At 43.5% G+C, this 23887-nt stretch overlaps 1 pseudogene; it reads right to left on the minus strand.

The window, feature by feature from the left end:
• Positions 1–1475: 1475 nt before the first annotated feature.
• LOC145013240 (uncharacterized) lies at positions 1476–4707 on the minus strand (annotated as a pseudogene).
• Positions 4708–23887: the final 19180 nt, after the last annotated feature.

Below are 23887 nucleotides of genomic sequence, written 5' to 3' on the forward strand. Positions count from 1 at the left end.
CACACACATACATATCCACCCCCACACACACACCCGCACACACACACACATCAACCCACAAACACACACACATATACACACACACCAACCCCCACACACACATACATACCCACCCACACACACACCCACCCGCACACACACACACACACACCAACCCACACACACATACATACCCATCCACACACACACACACATACCCACATGCACACACCAACCCCCCCCCCCCCCACACACACACACACCTACAAACACACATACATACCCACCCACCCCCCACACACACACATACACATACATACACACCCACCCACACACCCACCCACCCACAAACACACACACACACACACCAACCCACAAACACACACACATACCCACCCATACACACACACGTACATACCCACACACCCACACACACACCCACACCTACCCCCACCCTCACAGACACACACACCCACACACACAAACCTACACCTACCCCACAAATACACATACACACACAAACACACACTCGCACCCCCACCCACCCAACACCACCACAACAATCACCGACCTACCATCACCACCACCACCACTAACCCGTCGCTAGCACCACCACCATCACCACCACTGATAAAATTGACGCCACCACCACCATCGCCTGTTATCACCACCACCGCCGCCGACCCGCTACTGTCACCGCCCCCACCCATACCCTACTACCACTACCGTTTTTTAAAAATGAAAACCGATAGAAAAATAGACATTTAAACACGTTTTCTAATTTTCTAAAACTGAAAATGAAAAATGAATAAGTTTAACTAAACGCGTTCTCTAAATTTTTCAATGAAAAATGAAAACAGAAAATGAAAATTGAAAAGCGAAAACAAAAAACGGAAAATGAAAATTGTTTTTCCGTAACTAAACGCAACCTAACCTTTTCCATAACATCAACCTGCCGACATATTTACTAAAGCTCTTGGAGTAGAACGTTTCAAGTATCTTCGTGGCAAGTTTGGTGTTTGTGACCTTCACATTCCAACTTTAGAAGGAATGTTAAAGTTATCATATTCAGCAGTACTTATCCTAGTTTTATTCTAGTTTATCTTATTAAAAAGTTTCCTAGTTTCTCTAGGTTTGTTATTTTTCCCGGTATATATACTTTGTGTTGTATCTCCGGGTTTAGTTAATGAGAATATTTTGATCATTTTAATCTCCTGTAAAATTAGTCAAGGTCGGATCAAGATCCGCGGCAGAAGGTTGAGAGCACAATAAATTATTTTATGTCATACAAATATAATCTAATCTAACAATCTGGTCTTATATAAATACGAAATCCAACAAAAGTTTTGAAATTGACACCTTTAAACAACACCCATATTACATATTACAGATGCCATACAAATATAAAATCCAAATAGTAGTATCAAGATAACAATATTAGATAGGAAATAATAATTTATATTATGTACTCAAAAGCTACTTGCATTCCAGAGGATCTATATGGTTTCTCTTCCTCTCTTCATCTTGGCAACTCTGACCATAACTACAACGTATATCTTGTCCATGGTTTCATCAGCAAGCCTGAAAAGCTTCCATCTCCATTGCTTCTTGAACAACAAAACTCCAATAACACCCCAAAACCCTGTTGCAAAACCACTCATTACATCCACGTAAAACCACACCTTGGTCTGCCCATCACTTTCTTCATGTCTGTTCTTGATTGTTGTCGTTGAATCTTCATGATTGGAGCAATTCTTTGGCAATGGAGCTCCACATAGGTCTTCGTTCCTAGCATATATTGATGGATCAGTAAGAGTCTGCAACTGATTTCCTGATGGAATGGATCCCGACAAGTTGTTGTGTGACAAATTCAAATGGCTCAAGAGATTCTAACTTTGACATGTTTCCGATGCTGTCTGGAATACTCCCACTGAGATGATTATAAGACAAATTAAGTCCCACCAACATCTTTAGCGCAGTTAGCTCCACAGGTATTTCTCCGACAAGTTTATTGTTTGAGAGGTCCATGTTAAAAATTATATCCCAAGTATGTGTATATTCATGATCCGGACCTTTCAAAATCTGAATCACATTCTCATCAATGTTTATCTCTTGTCTGTGCAATGCTACTCTGCTACTGTTAATCATAGCATTCAACTGTCCAAGACATTTAGGAATTGTTCCGGTTAAGTTGTTACCAGTAACATCCAAAATTTGTAGATTTGCAGTTTTGCACAATGATCGAGGAATTCCTCCGGAGAAATTATTTTTGTGTAACCTTAAAACCATTAAAGATGTGAGGTTTTCTCCAATCCAATCGGGAATATTTCCAGAAAAATTATTATCACCCAGATCCAAGACATTTAACTTGGTTAAATTCCCCAATTCGTGTGGAAGCTCACCAGTAAAATTATTGTCATTTAGATCTAACCAATTTAACCTTGAATTAAGACCTATGGAGCTTGGAATGACACCAGACAACCGATTTGAGCTAAATTTCATGGTACGCAGCCCTTGCATATTCTCAAGACATTCCGGAATTTTCCCAGTTAGCATATTTCTAGAAAGATCAAGATAGTTTAAATCTTTCCTTGTGCACAAAGACCTTGGAATCAAACCATTAAAAAAGTTATTTTGCAGATGTAATACCGCAGTAACTCCATCCCCGGTCAAATCATGATTTCCTCCATTAGGAAGATTTGTCAAAGGACCATTGAGTTTATTGTGGGAGAGATCTAAGAGGGGAATGATTGGCGTCTTCCGCAACCATGTGGGTAGAGGTCCTGAAATTGTAGCATTGGACAACACTAATGTCTTGAGTTTTCTTTGATTTCGAAGCCACTGTGGAAATCCATTTGCAATATTGCAAGAACTAAGGTGAAGACCTATCAATTTGAATGGAGGTATCCACTCTGGTGATATGTTTAATGTCAGCTTAGTATTAGAAGTAGTATCCAAGTATTTCAACTTTGAAAGGTTGGCAAAATGGGCTTCAAAAATGACTCCTAGAACATTTCCACAGACATCTAGAGAATGGAATTTGGCAAGTTTCCCCATTGAAACTGGAATAGTCCCATTTAGAAAATTCCTACTCATCGAAAGTGATTGTAATGAAATAAGTCTCCCCAGAGATGCTGGGATGGGCCCTGTTAATCGATTGTTTCTTATATACAAATCTGTTAAGGATGCTAGTTTTCCAAGGGAGTCTGGAATTGAATCGTTCAACTGATTAAAAGAAAGGTCAAGTTTGGAAAGTTTCCCATGGAATGCCGAAATTGGACCGGTTAACTTGTTATTGGATATATCTAATACTTCTAAAAATCTTAACTTTCTTAGCAAATAAGGCATTGACCCAGTCAATCCATTGCTTGATTGATGTAAGTTTCTTAAATTCACTAGCCTTCGAAATGAATCCGGGATTGTGCCATTTAAACCAAAACTTAAATGCAACTCCTCCAAAGCATATTGAGAGCATTCTGAAGTGTTTGTGGGGGTGTGACTCATTTCTTTATCAAAATTATTGAATGATGCACTCAATCTTTTCAGGCGACACAGTCTCCAAATTCCTATCTGCTCAATCTTCTTAAACTTGTTAGAAGAAAGTTCAAGCTCTAGAAGATTAGGCATAGAAGGAACCAATGAATTCAATTTGTCTCCTGAATGGTCAAGGACACTTACGCAACTCATGTTTGTTAAAACAGATGGAAATGTGCCTTCAATTGAATTTTTGCTAAGATCCAGATGTTGAATATTAGAAAGTATACTGAAATTAAGATGAAGAGGAGAGAGAAATGTCTTATCGAGCCCACAACTTGACAAATACAGCTTTGATAAAGAAGGGATCATGTTTAGCAAGTTTGCAAAGTTCCATGCCAAACTAAGATTAAAGTTTGAAAGATCCAAGAATGCTAGGGATGTCATATTTTTGAAAAAGGCAGGGAGTGGACCTTCAAAGTTATTAAAGCCAAGATCCAAGTGTTTGATGTTGGGAATCATTCTACTCGAATTCAGAAGAGGATCGAGATCAACATTGGAAAGTCCACAATATGACAAACTTAACCCTTTTAATGAAGGAATCATGAAAAACACCATGTGCAAGTTGTGTGCTCCACTAAGATACAATGAACTCAAGTCGAGATGCTCGAGTGAAGAAAGGCCATAAGTCCATGCCATATCATCTACCACCAGCCCATAATTTGAACTGAGATCGTGAACCTTTAGATTAGAAAGATTTCCAAAGTGATGAGGAATAATACCTTCAAAACCAGCATGCGAAAGATTGAGGTAGACCAACTGTTTGAAGGATCCAATGAACTTTGGGATCCGGCTTCTTCCAAAATAATTACCACTCAGGTCCAAGTATTTCAAATGCCTCAAATCTGCCAAAGAATATTTTAGCTCATTACCGTCTAAGAAGTCGCATTCAGGATCTAAGTAGTACTGGTTGGGAGGAAAAGAAGATGACATCCCTCTAAGAAAAAGGCTATCAACATGTCCAGTGACGCTGTCACAGTGGATTGTTTCCCACCGGCAACAATCATTGACAACCCATGATGATAACAGTTCAAGGTCGTCTTTGAAACTGCGTTTGAACTTCAGAAGAGCAAGACGCTCATGCTCAAAGCAACCTTCACTGGTAGTTTGAACACCCAAACAAGTAGATGTAGTGGCAACCAAGAAAATAGTAACCGAAATGATATGAAGCCCCAACCCCCTCTGATTCCCCATTCTCAAGCCCACCTTGATCAATTAAATTTAGAAATTGAAGAGGAAAGATAGGTTGCTATGATGAAGAAACCGGTTCATTTTATAGAGCCATAAATTAAGAAAAACTTATTGTCATTGTCTCGTACTTTAAACTCAGCAAACTATTTGAATCCACATATTGGTTTCCTTTAGGTCATAGTCTTTTAACAAAATATGAGTCGAACTAACACAGTATTTGACAAACAATCATTGACATTTTTGAGAAATCTAAATATAGTTCATAAATTTTGTGGATAATAGTTATAAATTATTAACTGTATTTTGATGTTCAATAATTTAATAAACTAACTACAAGCAAATGAGTTTCATTTAATTGTTTGACTGAACTGGTTTGATGTGCCGAAGCCTAACAGAAAATAACTAGCTATTAAATTCAATATATATATATATATATATATATATATATATATAGGCTTAGGTTATTTTGTTTCTAGTAACTATTGTGTGCCAGAATGCACAGATCTAGACCATTGGATGGAATATAATCAATAGTCATGATCTGAGGGTCTATGATATTAGAATAGGATAACATGTACCATATAATCACACAAATTTCAGTATAAGGGCATTTTAGTCAATTAACCTATATTAAAAAAGGAAATTTTCGTATTTTTAGTGATAATTAATTCCTTTATTTTTGAAAATCTAAATATTTTAAATTAATTCAAAATTAAAAATCCGATTTTATTCTATCAGAATGATAGAATGTTAGCAATAAACTAGTAAATATATTTTTCGATTTTATTCTGTCAGAATGACAGAATGTCAACCATAAACTAGTAAATACATTCTGAAAGAATACACAAAATCGATTCTTGAACTAATCATATACCAAATAATTACATTGTATGATTGTGATTCATTGAATAATAACAAATATTCTGAAAGAATAACAAGTATAATTCTTAAAAAATGAGTGTGATCATTCTTTAATTCATTCTTCAAGCCTTTGCCATCAGGTCTTCAAGCCATTTCTATCAGAAATTCATTGCGAATTAATTCGTAGTGATACACTTGTAACAACTGCACATTAAGCATATAAATAATTAACTACAATTCTATCAGAATACAACAATAATATTATTGCAGAATAAACTATTCTTGCAGAATGGTTTTGAATATTCTTAAGGAATTAACTACAACCATAGCCATAAACCATCATTCTTCTCTTATACTTTAAAACATATTCAATTCAACAATTATTATTATTATTATTGCTCCTTATAAAAAGAACATGCCAATTAAATATGTTACCTTGTTCAAAAGGGCAACGAGCAGGATCTTCACCAAAATATAATGCCAATGCATCAACATTTCTACCCTGCAACACAAACATTATAAAATAATACAAAGTATATATAAAGTTTAATTCAAAGGGTTGTTCTTGATTCTTACCACCACAGAATACAAATTTGTTACGGACCCCACTTCCAACTCAACAATACTGATAAACTGATTCGATGTCTAACAATGCAACAAAAAGAAATATTTGCATCAGATTGTAGTTTTATATAAAAAAAAAGATATCAAATTAGAAGAAATTGAGTAAAATATTTGTGTATTTACTTTATGAAAAACTTCATAGACAGGGCCATGCCATCGTTTGCTGAAGCATCTAGTTCTTGTCTGACCTTTTCAAGACCCTTAATAATGGCCTGCATTTCTTCTGCTGAAGACTTCAATTGTATCTGCAAACAAGAAAAGCCTTTCATTTATCATTTTCTTTACATAAATCTTTTATTTTTTGAGAATTTTTTTTTTCTTACTAGCATTTCGTCGAACAGTTGGAATGCATGATATGTATCCAGCATCGGTTATTAGGCAGCAAAGAATTGAAACATCTCAAATTCACACAATTAAAAAGACTAATTACAACCGTGCAGATCTTTATTCAACAACATACTTTTGATAGATCCACCTAACCAACTTGCGAGAAAATGAAAATTTGAAACAAACAGAGTGGTCATTACCCCATGAAAATGGTAATAATAAAATCATATACCTTTATTCTGTCGTTATACAAGAGAGCCAATCGCAGGAGCTGATAAACGGAGAAACAAAAAAACGGTGGCTGGAATGAGACGCCGGAGCTTCATCGCTTGGTGAGAGAGACTCAAGGCGTACGATGTTGTTACCCCTTGAAGTTGGAGGATTCAATTTAGTTTAAGCGTGCACTCGATTTAAGTAGGCTGGTCTCGGGGATGACCTAATTTGCCAACAGAGGGATTAAATTGAAATTAGGGATGGGAGGAGAGGAAAATGGTGATGGTCGGCTGGTAGAGGAACAACTTTGAAGTTGCCGATTGAGGTGCGGCTACAGGTTTCTTAGGTCGATCATTTGAAGATAAATACGGGAGAAAACTAGGTTTTAGGAAGTTAACGAATTACCATAATTAAACATGCAAAGATTACTATAATACCCTTACATGATTTATTTAAAGATTTATTATTTCCTCAATTCTCATTGGTGCATACATGCACACAATAGTTGCTAAAAACATTTGAACCTATCTCTCTCTCTCTCTCTCTCTCTCTCTATATATATATATATATATATATATATATATATATATATAAACATAGTTTTGTCAAATGCATTATGATATAATCAGAAGTGACAATGTTGACACGGTTAATTGAAAACTAATAAAATCTAGAACCCTCGCTAAGAATAAAAGGGTCAGATTCGTTGAACGGCTCAAACTTGCTCATTATAATTAGAGTAAATTCCAAGAATGGTACATTTGATATACCGAAATCTGCAGCTTAACTGCAACTTTCAATTTTATTGTAAAGTGGTCCCTAACTTTGGTTTTTTGTTTGAGCACTGACACTAACACTAACAGAATAACTACCTATGCCGACGATACCTATACCGACAAAAAGCGTCATCGCTAAAAATTAGGCGACACCATGTCATTGGTAAAAAATTGACCAAAGTAGCTATGCCGAAGATATGTGGTCGCCATAGGTTAGGCGAGAACGAATTCTTGTTTCCCAGTTTTCTGAAAATCTACACGGACACAATGTCGCCGCCATTGGTTTGGAAATTATAATTTGTTATCTATTTACAAGTGATGTTACAGGAAAAAGGAACTAGCATCATTGGGTTTAAAGCCATCCCTATCACATGTTGTCGGTATAGAGGACATGTTATCCTGTGATCCTCTATGTCGACGACAACTCGTTAGTAAAAAGTTGTATCTTTTTTTTTTCTTTCTTATTTATCAAATAACGAAATGATGTCGTCGTACTTAACCCTATAACTGTAACACCGTAAATTTCAAGACAAAATTTTCATTTAGAATAATCATTTTATTCTTAGAAACACTTGTTTAAAATCTCATTCATAGTCGATTTATAAAACATGACTCCATTTTCACTTGCATAGAAAACCAGGATCCTCCAAAATATGACTCTTTCGCTGGTGTGTACAATCAAGCCGGTGTCATCTCGTGATACTGAAAGAAACCTGAAAAAAAACATCACACAAAACACTGTAAGCACGAAGCTTAGTGAGTTCCCCAAAATACCACACATAACACATATTAGCCACTCGAGGCTATAACTCCGTGGGTCCGTGCACCCAAACACTGTGAACCCTCAGGTTTTAACTCTGGGAACCTTCCGGTTCCAACTCTATAAACATGCACAACATAAATCACATAGAAATAATGCAGTACAACACATCACGTACATATAGCATACAAATACTCTGATCACATAACTCTGGTTACCTACTCAAGGTAAAGTATAGTGAGAGACTCACCTGGCAAGCAGAAAGCAGATATCCCCACACTTGAATCTCGAACTCGCCACCGCCTAACATGTAAGGCAAATACTCTCATGAATATAACTCTTGAGACTAGAATAAATCCTCTTATAACACCCTCTTATGGGTAAAAGACTATTTTACCTCTCTCTTGGCCCAAAGGCCACATCGCTGACCAAACCCTAAAAGTCAACGGCCGACCCTTGGTCGAAATCAAAGTCCTCAGTCTAAGTCAACCCCTGATCGACCCTACTCGCCGAGTCAACCCTGTGACTCGTCGAGTTCCCATAATCAGAACTTCACTCAATCTGCTACCTAACTCGCCGAGTCACCCCGAGACTCGCCGAGTCCAACAACTCTGAGTCCACTCGCACACGACTCACTGAGTCATCCCTCGACTCACTGATTCTCGACTCAACCAGAGAATATTTGGGACTCTTCGACAAGACTCGTCGAGTCCAAGAACAGACTCGCCGAGTCTACGGCTATCTTCAACCTACTCGCCGAGTTGTTCATACAACTCGCCGAGTTCCAGGCCATCTTCATCCAACTCGTTGAGTCCACCCATGTGACTCGCCGAGTACCACCGATCTGAATACATTCCGAAGCATTCCAGGCCATGCAACTGCTCCAAGACATAGATATAGTCTCCTACCACTCATCCATCACATAAAGTGGCAAACTTTACGTGAATCCAAAGAGATCTAAGCCGTTTGCACATTGGGGCTAAGGTTTGGGACATGCAAGCTTCACTAAACACTCCAACACAGGGACTTTCATGCTCTCTGATTCTTCTCCCTTCCAGATATGAAGTAGCAACCTCAGATCTAACCTCTAGACTTCCCATTTCATCCATAGACAATTTATCACAGACCCCAAAATGAAGAAACAACATAACAACAGGTCAAAAACGAGATATTACCTCTAAGTGATGCCCCAACTACAATGCAATTCGAATCCAAGCAAAGCCCCTTGCTCCAAGCCTTCAATCTTCCCAAAATTCCTTCAACCATTACTTCTCCAAGCTCCAATCCACTCAACAATGGTGCTTCTCCGTGATTTAGGGTTTTATGGGGCTCAAGGGGTGATAAAGAGGCTGGGAGGAAAACATAGTGATCGTTATATAAGGCTCAACCCCGAGAATTAGGATTTTCTCCACTCAGCGCCTACTCGCCGAGTCCATTACACTGACTCGCCGAGTCGACCACTTAACACGCGACCAAGTCGCGACTCTACTCGCCGAGTCCGCACATGGACTCGCCGAGTCACTCTTTTCCCTATTTACTCTTTTAGCCCTTCAACTCTACTCTTGATATTCCGGGATGTTACAATTCTCCCCCACTAAAATTAGGCTTCGTCCTCGAAGCCTACAGCAACTCAACTCCGGAAATACTCCCACAACGTGCCACCTAGCCTTAATCGTACCAGATCTCACAAGGCATACCCATCGAAACTCGAAAACACTTTCCCTTTCCTTACGGTGTCCTGACCGCTGTCTCGAACCGGGCACCGGATGTACCCTCTGATAACCACACTTAATGATCCGAGAATTACCCATGAATCATCACTGTCCCAAATCTCAACAATCACTCGACCCATAAGGGTTAGAAGCCATGAACCATCGGATCCCCGATCCGAATCCCATTCTATCCAATCCGTGACGATAGAAAGGCCCACTCTTCAATCCCAGAGCAACTCTCATGAGTCCTCTTCTTGCAATCAAGCACCCAAGCCGCACCAACCTTCGCACTCTCAGGTTAGGAAACCCGTCGCACTGATGAAATCTCTAACACCCCCAGGAGAAACCACCACTACGCACACGGCCCTTGATCAGGATCAAGCTGGGAGTCCCAGACTCCATCCCTACATCCAACCTGAGACTCTTGGCTCTACACCCGCGGAATCCCTTCCGCATCCTCAGCAGACATCCCATCATGATGTCATTCCATACCACTGTCACAGACACAATGTTCGACCACCATACTCCAAATCATCCATTCTCACTACAACTTCCACTTCCGCGAATCGACACTTTCCTCAGCAAATGAGGGTCTGACACTTCCTCCCATACAACAACACAAAGGGTGGCATACCAATGCACTAATGATGGCTGTTGAAATAGGATAACTCAACCAAGGATAAATACGTGCCGCAACACCCTCTGAAATCTAATACATATGCCCGAAGCATGTCTTTGAGCGTCTGAATCGTTCACTCCCTCTGAGGTGTCCTCAGACATCATCATGATAAGCTCTAGCTCATCTCATATCCCTCTTCGAGACTAGGCACCAGGTCAGCTTTTGACTCCACAGCTGAGCCTCCAAAGGTCACCCAAATCATGATCCAAATATCCCACTAACTTCCTCCCCGTGACCACTATCCCGGCCCCGTGACACGCAAGCCACGAAATTATCTTTTCCTTATGCAAGAAAGTACAATACAACTGAGGATCATCTCCACTCTGATCTCTGGTTTCGGCTGCGCATATCCCTTGCGCATCTCATCACATTCCCTAACAGAGACGGGGACCCAGTCTCGCCCCCGGTCCAACATCCAGGCTCCAAAAACTCAATACTAGGGCTACTCAAGCCCAAAACTCTTCCACATCATACACTGATCGGAGAACATTCCATCATCACACTCCCTTGCCATCTAGTGAGTACTACGGCTCCCCGCGGTATCACAACACCCTCTGGCTAGTGAGTACTACGGCTCCCCGCAGTATCACAACACCCTCTGACTAATGAGTACTACGGCTCCCCGTGTAACATCCAGATTTTACCAGGTATATTGTAAATCTAATTTTGTCATATTGTGAGAGGGACTCGGCGAGTTGGAGCTCAGACTCGCCGAGTAGAGACGCGGAATTGATCATTGGTGCGCGCCTGGACTCGGCGAGTCCAGGATATGGACTCGGCGAGTCTGCGCTGTGTAATGAAACCCTAAATCTCCGGGTTTGAGGCCTATTTAAAGGGCCTTATGGCCGTCATTTGTGCTCACCCAACCCTCAGTGAGTGACCCTTGTGTTCTTGAGCTATTTGTGAAGAGAAAGGAGCCATTCTTGATCTTGTGTGTGTTATCTAGCAAGAAGAAGGAGACCCTAGGCAAGAGGAAGCAAAGGAGGTTGTTATTTCATGGATTTGGAGCTTAGATCATCACTCTAGAGGTATTATCTCGGACCATTTTCTGTTTAGTCAAGCATGATGCAATTTAGGGCTTGTGGTGGTCATTTATGGGATGATTTGATGCCGATTGGTTCCCTCTTTGAGTTGAGGCCATGGATCTGGATCCATAGAGGTCCAGGGAGCCTCACTCATCAAGCTTTATGAGTGTCAATAGAGTCTTTGGCCTTGTGTCGTAGTATTTGAGTCATAAACATCATATATGGTCATATAAAGGTTGTATGTGCATCAAGATTGTAACTTTACGTGCTAAATGAGCTTGGAGGGACTGGATCTATGGATTAATGAACTGGATCTGACCTTTAGAGCAAGATTGAGTCAGTGCATGGCATGGACTCGCCGAGTCCGAGGAACAGACTCGGCGAGTAGCATGAATGTTGCCCGACCACTCTGTGAGTGGCCTCGCCGAGTTGGGAAAGGTGGACTCAGTGAGTCAAGGGGGAGTCAGAATGGACAGGTGGACTGAGTCTAACTGGACTCGCCGAGTTGTTCTTGAGACTCGGCGAGTTGAGATGTGGTGGCCCCACAACTCGTGCCAGGTGGAACTCGTCGAGTTGAGGGAATGCTCGACGTGTCAAGGGAGGATTCCAGAGAAATTGGTGTACACGCCCAGACTCGCCGAGTCGCCTGGGTACTCGCCGAGTCCGGTCAAAGTTGACCGTTGACCGTTGACCAGCGTTGAACTAGATTGACTTGTTATAGTGTGGTCAACCCTAGTTGGGAAAGTATTAATTAGAGGTGTATTGTGCTATAGGGGGACGACAGCTCGTCAGGTCGAGTGATTAGCGATTTCAGGTTTACGATTTACCGAGACACGCGAGGTGAGTCTTCTCACTATACTTTACCTTGAGTAGGTAACCAGAGTTATGTGATAGAGTATTTGTATGCTATGTATGTTATGTGTTGTACTGCATTACTCCTATGTGTTTGATGCTGTGCATGTTTACAAAGTTAGAACCGGAAGGTTCACAGAGTTAGAACCTGAGGGTTCACAGAGTTTGGGTGCACGGACCCACAGAGTTATAGCCTCGAGTGGCTAATATGTGTTATATGTAGTATTTTGGGGAACTCACTAAGCCTTGTGCTTACAGTGTTGATGTTATTGTTTCAGGTACTAGTGACGACCGCGGGAAGGGGCCGGCTTGATCCGTACACACACACATTCGGAGCTTGATATCATGATCTTGGGATTTTGTATTGTCTTGTTCGGATACTTAAAATGGTTGTTTAATGAATATCAATGGAATTATGTTTTATAAAAATTGAAAAATTTGTTTTGAAAATTTTCGGTGTTACAAATTGGTATCAGAGCCTTGGTTTGAGGGATTCGGGTACACCTTCGGGGGTATTTGAACTCAAACTGAGGAATTAAAGAGGTATTTCAAAATAAAACCAAAGTTTTCTAAGAGTAAAAGATTTTCCAGGAAGAAACGTGTGTACGATCAGCCAGCGCCCGAACGGTGAATTCCCAAAATACCTTTATATTATGTGATAATTATTTTTAATGTGATGTGTTTGCATGCTAGGGTAGGCTAGGTATTGCTAATAGGACTAGAGTGGCCTGTTTTGTGATGCCTTAGCCTAGGGAGGGGTGAGTTGCTATGAGATGCTGGGGGTAATTAGGTAGCAGCTAGGGCTTGGTGTGAGACCTGTTACAGAGTGATTTAAGTATAATAGAGTACTTGGGGATTGGGATCCGAAGAGGAAGATTTGGGGTGTGTACTGAGACGGTGCGGACAGTAGTATTGGGCCCGTACTACTGAAAGCACCGGTGTGGTACACGGTCCAAATAAGAATCTTGGGATACCAAGAATCAAGGAGGGGTGGATTGTCGAATGTAAGAGTGTTCAAGTATATTCTAATTATCACATGTTGTATTTCAGAGGTTGATCATGGTACCGAGATGAGTACCATGTTCAAGTAAATTCTAACTACCATGTTCCGAGATGAGTACGTTCCTCAGGTGGAGAGGGAACGTCTGACACAGGAGTTTTTGACCCTCAAGCAGGGTACCGAGTCAGTCACAGCTATTACGAGGATGTTTCATGAAAGGGCGATGTTCTGCCCTGAGCACGTGTCCACCGAGCAGGCACGTATGAGCCGTTACCTGAACATTCTGAGACGGGATATTCGGGAGTTCGCTGCGAACTCCTCGTATCGGACATTTGCCGAGCTTCAGGCAAATGCTCGGAAGAGGGAGATTGAGCTTGAGACTCAGGCCAGGGAGGAGGCGGAGTCTCTGGGGAGGGATCGGCGGCCGGCACAGTCCCAGCCGGCAGCCAAGCGGGCCAAGCCCGCTGATCCCCGACCCGGGAGCCAGAAGGGCCGCACTTGTGGAAAGTGCGGCAAGGGTCACGATGGAGTCTGTCGAGCGGGGTCTTGCTACAAATGTGGCAAGGAGGGGCATATGGCCAAGGACTGCCCCCAAGGGGTTTACAGTGTGCTTCCACTGTAACCAGACCGAACACCGGAAGGCAGAGTGTCCGCTGCTGCGCGGAGCATCTCAGGGGTCTGCTCCCGCCGCCATCAGAGCTACTGCTACAGAGAGTCGGCCCGTGAAGGCCGAGGCACCGAGGGCTCGGGGGAGAGCCTTTCAGCTGACTGCGGAAGAGGTCCGCGCTGCACCCGACGTTGTGGCTGGTACGCTTTCTTTTATTATTTATTTATGGTGTCGAGATATTATGCTTATATTATGCTATGCATAGGTACCTTCCTTGTGAATTCTGTACCTGCTTTAGTGTTATTTGACTCGGGTGCGAGTCGATCTTTTGTATCTTTGGCATTTAGTCATCATATCAGTGTTAGTCGTGGGGCACTGAGTCGGCCCCTGCGGGTTTCCATAGCCGCCGACAGAGTGATTTGTGCCACGGAGGTCCTCCGGAGATGTGTATTGGAGATTTTTGGGGTTGAGTTCCCGATCGACCTGATTCCTATTGCGATGGGTGATGTCTGTGTTATAGTGGGCATGGACTGGTTGAGCCGATTCGGCGCGGTTATCGATTGCGAGCGCCAGCTGGTGACTATACGAGTTCCTAGTGGGGGAGTTCTTTCGGTTTACGGCGAGGGTACACGTTCTGGATCAGCCTTTTGTTCGGCGGCTAGGGCGAGGTAGTGTTTACAGCAGGGCTGTAAGGGTTTTGTGGCGTATGTGATGGATATGCGAGTGATCTCCGAGAGACCAAGTTCGGTGGATGAAGTTCCGGTGGTGCGTGAGTTTCCTGATGTCTTTCCCGAAGAATTACCAGGTGTGCCTCCCGTGAGGCAAGTGGAGTTTGGTATTGATTTGGTTCCGGGAGCCGCGCCTATCGCTAAGGTGCCGTATCGCCTTGCGCCTCCAGAAATGCAAGAGTTATCCTTGCAACTTCAGGAGTTGCTGGGGAAGGGGTTTATTCGGCCGAGTAGCTCGCCGTGGGGAGCACCCATCTTGTTTGTGAAGAAGAAGGATGGCTCGCATCGCATGTGTATTGATTATCGGGAACTGAATAAGTTGACGGTCAAGAACCGTTACCCGTTGCCGAGGATCGACGATTTATTCGATCAGTTACAGGGAGCATCTTGGTTCTCCAAGATTGATTTGAGGTCGGGCTATCATCAGGTGAGAGTTCGGGACGAGGACGTCCAGAAGACAGCATTCAGGACGCGTTATGGGCATTATGAGTTTGTGGTGATGCCTTTTGGGCTCACCAATGCCCGGCTGTGTTCATGGACCTCATGAACAGGGTATGTCGGCCGATGTTGGATCGGTCGGTGATTGTGTTCATTGATGATATTCTGGTATATTCGAGATCTAGAGAGCAGCACGAGGAGCATTTGAGGGAGGTTCTTGGAGTTTTGAGATCGGAGAAACTTTATGCAAAGTTTTCCAAGTGCGATTTTTGGTTGCGGGAGGTCCAGTTTCTGGGAGATCTCGTTAACTAGAAGGGGATATTGGTCGATCCGGCCAAGGTTGACGCAGTGATGAGGTGGGAGGTGCCAAGGTCACCTTCTGAGATCCGGAGTTTCCTTGGGTTGGCAGGGTATTATCGGAGGTTTATTAAGGATTTCTCCAAGATTGCGGTTCCACTCACCAGATTGACCCGGAAGGGTGTTACATTTCTATGGGGTCCCGAGCAGCAGACCTCCTTTGAGACGCTTCGCCAGAGGTTGTGTGAAGCTCCGGTATTAGCTCTTCCGGAAGGGATGGAGGGTTTTGTGGTATTCTGTGATGCATCGATTTTAGGACTGGGAGCGGTACTGATGCAAAAGGGACATGTGATAGCATATGCATCGAGGCAGTTGAAGCCTCACGAGACGAGGTACCCCACACATGATCTGGAGTTGGGGGCAGTGGTGTTCGCCCTCAAGATTTGGCGGCACTACTTGTATGGGGTCCGATGTACGATTTACACGGACCATAAGAGCTTGAAGTACTTGATGGATCAGCCTAACCTAAACATGCGGCAAAGAAGGTGGTTAGATGTGGTCAAGGATTATGATTGCGAGATTTTGTACCACCCGGGCAAGGCTAATGTGGTAGCCGACGCATTGAGTCGCAGGGCGGAAAGTGCTCCACTGCGAAATGTATGTTTGCGACTGACTGTGATAGCTCCAGTTCTGGACGCCATTCGTGGGGCACAGGCCGAGGCTGTGCGTCCGGAGATGCAGAAGAGAGAGCGGGTCGTTGGGTTGGTTTCTGAGTTTGTATCGGATAGTCGAGGGCTTATGACTTATCAGGGCCGGATCTGGGTACCGTTTGTGGGCGGTACGCGTACTACATTGATGGAGGAGGCTCATAGATCGAAATTCTCAATCCATCCCGGGGCTACAAAGATGTATTTGGACTTAAGAAAGGAGTATTGGTGGCCTTGTATGAAGAGGGATGTCGCATGGTTTGTCGAGAGGTGTTTGACCTGTCGAAGGGTAAAGGCCGAACACCAGAGACCGCATGGCAAGTTGCAGCCATTGGAGGTTCCCAAGTGGAAATGGGAACAGATCACTATGGATTTCATCACCAAATTGCCGAGGACTGCCAGAGGAGTCGATGCAATTTGGGTGATTGTGGATAGGTTGACAAAGAGCGCTCATTTTCTTGCCATCAGTGAGAGTTCTTCGGCGGAGAAGTTGGCGGAGATTTATGTGAGAGAGGTTGTATCTCGGCATGGAGTGCCGATCTCGATTGTTTCAGATTGCGATGTGCGTTTCACTTCCTGTTTCTGGAAGAAATTTCATGAGGAGTTGGGTACTAAGCTGCATTTTAGTACCGCATACCACCCCCAGACCGACGGCCAGAGTGAGCGGACGATTTAGACACTTGAGGACATGCTTCGAGCATGTGTATTGGACTTTGGGGGTAGTTGGGACACATATTTGCCCTTGGCAGAGTTTTCCTACAATAACAGCCATCATTTGAGCATCGGTATGCCGCCCTTTGAGCTGTTGTATGGTAGGAGGTGTCGGACTCCCATATGTTGGGGAGAGGTTGGGCAAAGGGTGATGGGTAGTACAGAGATCGTGAATCAGACGATAGAGCAGATACAGCTGGTCAGACAGAGGTTATTGACCGCTCAGAGCCAACAAAAGAGTTATGCGGATAGGCGCCGGTCCGAGCTGGAATTTCAGGTCGGCGACTTTGTTCTCCTAAGGGTTTCTCCTTGGAAAGGAGTGATCCGGTTCAGGAAGAGGGGCAAATTGGGGCCCCGGTTTATAGGTCCGTTTCGTGTGATCGAAAGGGTAGGCCGGGTAGCCTATCGGCTGGAGTTACCAGCAGAGTTGGGGCAGATTCACAACACTTTTCATGTATCGCAGTTGAGGAAATGTATAGCCGACGAGTCGGCAGTGGTTCCATTAGAGGATATTCAGGTAGATGCAAGCCTGAATTATGCTGAGAGACCAGTGGCTATTAGGGATCGGAAGATCAATATTTTGAGGAACAAGGAGGTACCTCTGGTATTGGTACAGTGGCAACATCGGAAGGGATCAGAAATGACCTGGGAGTCGGAGGGTATGATGCGGGAGCAGCATCCGGAGCTATTTTAGAGCGAGACTTCGAGGGCGAAGTCTAGTTCTAGTGGGGGAGAGTTGTAATATCCGGATTTTACCAGGTATATTGTAAATCTAATTTTGTCATATTGTGAGAGGGACTCGGCGAGTTGGAGCTCAGACTCGCCGAGTAGAGACGCGGAATTGATCATTGGTGCGCGCCTGGACTCGGCGAGTCTGCGCTGTGTAATGAAACCCTAAATCTTCGGGTTTGAGGCCTATTTAAAGGGCCTTATGGCCGTCATTTCTGCTCACCCAACCCTCAGTGAGTGACCCTTGTGTTCTTGAGCTATTTGTGAAGAGAAAGGAGCCATTCTTGATCTTGTGTGTGTTATCTAGCAAGAAGAAGGAGACCTTAGGCAAGAGGAAGCAAAGGAGGTTGCTATTTCGTGGATTTGGAGCTTAGATCATCACTCTAGAGGTATTATCTCGGACCATTTTCTGTTTAGTGAAGCATGATGCAATTTAGGGCTTGTGGTGGTCATTTATGGGATGATTTGATGCCAATTGGTTCCCTCTTTGAGTTGAGGCCATGGATCTGGATCCATAGAGGTCCAGGGAGCCTCACTCATCAAGCTTTATGGGTGTCAATAGAGTCTTTGGCCTTGTGTTGTAGTATTTGAGTCATAAACATCATATATGGTCATATAAAGGTTGTATGTGCATCAAGATTGTAACTTTACGTGCTAAATGAGCTTGGAGGGACTGGATCTATGGATTAATGAATTGGATCTGACCTTTAGAACAAGATTGAGTCAGTGCATGGCATGGACTCGCCGAGTCCGAGGAACAGACTCAGCGAGTAGCATGAATGTTGCCCAACCACTCTGTGAGTGGCCTCGCCGAGTTGGGAAAGGTGGACTCAGTGAGTCAAGGGGGAGTCAGAATGGACAGGTGGACTGAGTCTAACTGGACTCGCCGAGTTGTTCTTGAGACTCGGCGAGTTGAGTTGTGGTGGCCCCACAACTCGTGCCAGGTGGAACTCGTCGAGTTGAGGGAATGCTCGACGTGTCAAGGGAGGATTCCAGAGAAATTGGTGTACACGCCCAGACTCGCCGAGTCGCCTGGGTACTCGCCGAGTCCGGTGAAAGTTAACCGTTGACCAGCGTTGACCTAGATTGACTTGTTATAGTGTGGTCAACCCTAGTTGGGAAAGTATTAATTAGAGGTGTATTGTGCTATAGGGGGACGACAGCTCGTCAGGTCGAGTGATTAGCGATTTCAGGTTTACGATTTACCGAGACACGCGAGGTGAGTCTTCTCACTATACTTTACCTTGAGTAGGTAACCAGAGTTATGTGATAGAGTATTTGTATGCTATGTATGTTATGTGTTGTACTGCATTACTCCTATGTGTTTGATGCTGTGCATGTTTACAGAGTTAGAACCGGAAGGTTCACAGAGTTAGAACCTGAGGGTTCACAGAGTTTGGGTGCACGGACCCACAGAGTTATAGCCTCGAGTGGCTAATATGTGTTATATGTAGTATTTTGGGGAACTCACTAAGCCTTGTGCTTACAGTGTTGATGTTATTGTTTCAGGTACTAGTGACGACCGCGGGAAGGCGCCGGCTTGATCCGTACACACACACATTCGGAGCTTGATATCATGATCTTGGGATTTTGTATTGTCTTGTTTGGATACTTAAAATGGTTGTTTAATGAATATCAATGGAATTATGTTTTATAAAAATTGAAAAATTTGTTTTGAAAATTTTCGGTGTTACACCCCGCAGTATCACAACACCCTCTGACTAGTGAGTACTACGGCTCCCCGCAGTATCACAACACCCTCCGACCCCACTAGCTCGTGCTCCGCAGACTATCATCGGCGGCTACCCATACTCGTCTCGAATGTTCATCACAGACTCTGGAGGCAATCGACATAACAGATGCCCACCCTTGCGAAGATCCACTCTCTCAAATAATCTCCCTGGATGCCCATACTCGAAGGGCTCTCACTGGATCCATAAATACCTGATATACCACAAGTCATCTCAACTCAAGATTCATGAGTAACTCCGAAATAAAGATATCAATACCCGGATACCTCGGAACACCCCTACCGAACATCACGAGATCCTGCCACAACCACCGATCTCCTGCCCCAAGCACCATATAGATGCAATAATAGATTCCCTCTGAACCCCATAACTAGATCTTCATTTTTCCCAAGTTTCAACTTCGGTGTATTCAATTTCTCAATTGCAATACAAAGAAACGCTAACGCTACGAAATACGCTGATAATTCTCTGAAACCCTTTTTCCCACCGCTCAAAATCCAAACAAGGATACGCATACCGACCCGGGAGTTGGCTGCCCAATCATTCTCTATCTACTTGCCCCAACACTGACCAATACCAGATTCCTGACTAATAAACACCTGTCGTGGAGACATTCATCCTTCTCAAACAGGTACTTCCTGCATTAACTCACTCTGACCCCTTTCCTCGATCACCGACATCTCTGGTCTCATGATTCCTTATTGCATATCTCTATACTCCACTTATAACTGCTCTTGACAAATCTCTACTTTCTTACATACGACACCCGGTTCTCCCCCACTTAGGGTTCGAACCATCACCAAATAGCACACAACCAACCCATAACTATTTTCTCCAGCAAAGTCGCACCTGCCCCCGGAAAGTGCTACACAACGCCCGATAATCCCCCTTAAGGAAATGAATCGACCTCATATACTCTGAACCTCTGATGAACTCCTTAAGAACTTCTCGTCACGTCTGCCTCTAGTCATTCCAAATCTCATACCAATCTAGTACCAAACAACTCAACTACTCAATAACATCCCTGGCTCATAGACTGAACCATAAAATTATCGTACCCCTCACCTCAACTCATCAACCAACACTCCAACACCGGGATCATCCCAAGAACAAGGACCCACTCCCATATTCAACACCCCATGGATAGAAAACTCTCTGCACCGCTAAACTCGACTGAACTCCCCACTGATACCACTACCATACACCCGACTAAACTCAATTAGGTATAGCGTGGCCCTCGACTATCTCAGTCCCAACTGACTATCTGCTCATGATAGATCACTGCCTCGCGGCACACATGCTACCTGATACTCTGGTGGGAAATCATCATCAATGACGACCTGTAGGGTTTACCCCTAAACCCAAAACCAAAACATCATGATCCTCATATTTTCACACGTACATAATCAGTACCTCCCAGATCATAGGAGGTTACATCTCCTTTATCGACTGATCGCTCAACTCAGATCGAAATTCTCCCTTCTCACTGACTCCTTACTAAAATACTCTGAGGGACTCTCGATCTCTCTCTCAAGGGACGCCTCTTCGAACTTACTCATGACCGAATAACCGGAGAACCACAAACAACCTTTACTACGAACCGTGGTACTCATTCCATGACATCTCTTCTCAATATGCCCCGGTGTATGGTACCCTAACCATAACATCACTCCTCCATCCGCTCCGATGTATGGTATCCGGACCATAACATCACTCCTCAATCTGCTATGATGTATGGTACCCGAACCATAACATCACTCCTCAATCTGCTCCGATGTATGGTACCCGGACCATAACATCACTCCTCAATCTGCTCTGATGTATGGTATCCGAACCATAACATCACTCCTCAATCTGCTCTGATGTATGGTACCCGAACCATAACATCACTCCTCAATCTGCTCCGATGTATGGTACCCGGACCATAACATCACTCCTCAATCTGCTCTGATGTATGGTACCCGAACCATAACATCACTCCTCAATCTTCTCTGATGTATGGTACTCGAACCATAACATCACTCCTCAATCTGCTCTGATGTATGGTACTCGAACCATAACATCACTCCTCAATCTGCTCTGATGTATGGTATCCGAACCATAACATCACTCCTCAATCTGCTCTGATGTATGGTACCCGAACCATAACATCGCTCCTCAATCCGCTCCTTAGAACCTTCAGAATACTCCCTGTATCAAGTATGGGTCCTTTGCTTTCAGTAGTACGGGCCCATACTACCTGCCACATCTACCCATACTTTCCACACGGACCATCCCAGAGCTTCTAAGTAACTGCTCAAACTGCCCTTTCACTAATCCCATCGCGCGTGCTTGCTCCCCAGCGAAATTCTCTACTCTGCAAGCGCACTCATCTGGCTAGGGTTACTCCCTAGGCTCTTCCATTGTCCTCCCCCTTCTTTGCTATCAGCTGCTGAAGAGCTCCTAATGATGCCAGCCATCTACCTCCTGAATATCGTCATATTCACTTGGTAGCTGACTCCCATCATCGAGAGTTCCACAAAGCACAAAGCAAGCAGCATTCGAGCATCGAAGAATACATAGGACTCCCTCTCTGTGATAACTCCACCTTCTCGGCTCATCCTCGAAAGTACCACCGAACTCTGTAACTCTACCCCTCATGGGTTCTAACTGGATACTCTCACTCATCACATACTCAAAAGCATAACACATATAACAACGAGTCCTAGGTTAAGGCATCACAAATCAGGCCACTCTAGTCCTAACATATGAAATACCTAGCCTGTCTCTAGCATGCAAGAATATCTCATAAAGTGCATCATACATATCTCATAACACAAAAAAATAAGGGTATTTTGGGAAATCACCGTTCGGGCTCTGGCTGATTGTACACACTGCTCCTTCTTGCTTTCTCTTTAAACTCTTATTCATTTTTTTTTTTTAGAAAATTATTTCCTTAAAACTTTTCTTACTTCCTCAGTTTGAGTCCAGATTTACCCGAAGGCGCATCCGAATCCCTCAAACCAAGGCTCTGATACCATTTGTAACACCCCCCTCTGGCACGTATCAAAATATTGTCCGCTTTGGGCCACTTGGCACGATGACTTCCCAGGGGGTCACCCATCCCGATACTACTCCCGCCCGAGCAAGCTTAACTACAGAGTTCTTATGGGATCTGCTGCCCTCACGGCTTTAAAACGCGTTGTGATAGGGAAGGTATCCACACCCCTTATAAGGAATGCTTAGTTCTCCTTCCCAGCCGATGTGGGATCAGATCTAACCCACTTTCACCCCCCATTATAGGGTTCGACGTCCTCGTCGAACACATCGACCCGTGCCCTGGCTCTGATACCAACTTGTAACACCGTAAATTTCAAGACAAAATTTTCATTTAGAATAATCATTTTATTCTTAGAAACACTTGTTTAAAATCTCATTCATCGTCGATTTATAAAACATGACTCCATTTTCACTTGCATAGAAAACCAAGATCCTCCAAAATATGACTCTTTCGCTGGTGTGTACAATCAAGCCGGTGTCGTCCCGTGATACTGAAAGAAACCTGAAAAAAAACATCACACAAAACACTGTAAGCATGAAGCTTAGTGAGTTCCCCAAAATACCACACATAACACATATTAGCCACTCGAGGCTATAACTGTAACAGCTCAATTTTCAAATAAATTTTTCATTTAAAACAAAACAACATTATTCGACAAAAGAGTTTATTCCAAGTTTATTGCAAAAGTATAAATAATAAATCTCCAAGATCTTCAACAATGGCAGTGTGTACGTGTCACGCCGGCGCCTTCCCACGGTCATCTCTAGTACCTGAAAACATAAACACAACTAGTAAGCATAAATGCTTAGTGAGTTCCCCAGTATACGACTTACCCACATACGCCTTCCGGCCCGGACCTTTCGGTCCACATAACATTGCCTTCCGGCCCGTAACATAATCGCCTTCCGGCCCATAACATATCGCCTTCCGGCCCGTATTAAATTGCCTTCCGGCCCATAGTATTTTGCCTTCCGGCCCATAATAGAATAAAACATAACACATGTAACATAACGCACATAACACATAAGTCATACATCATACCGTTCTTTCTATCACATAAAGTCTCGCCTTCCGGCCCGTATAAGCATACATCACATATAAGCATACATCACATATAAAGCATCTACCTCTCTATACATAGCATAAATATAACACATACGACCTTCCGGTCACGCAGTCAAACCCTTCCGGGTGAAGTATAGTGAGAAGACTCACCTCGTAGTATGCAAGCTATAAACCCTTCGAGCTACTCGCACTCGATCCGCTAATCCGCAGGTTCCCTATAATACCACATACCTTTATTAGTGATCTTATCAAACCAGACAACTGACCCTACTAAGTTACAT

The sequence above is a fragment of the Lactuca saligna genome, chromosome 8, assembly GCF_052625555.1.
Source record: "Lactuca saligna cultivar CGN05327 chromosome 8, ASM5262555v1, whole genome shotgun sequence".
Taxonomy (NCBI): Eukaryota; Viridiplantae; Streptophyta; class Magnoliopsida; order Asterales; family Asteraceae; genus Lactuca; species Lactuca saligna.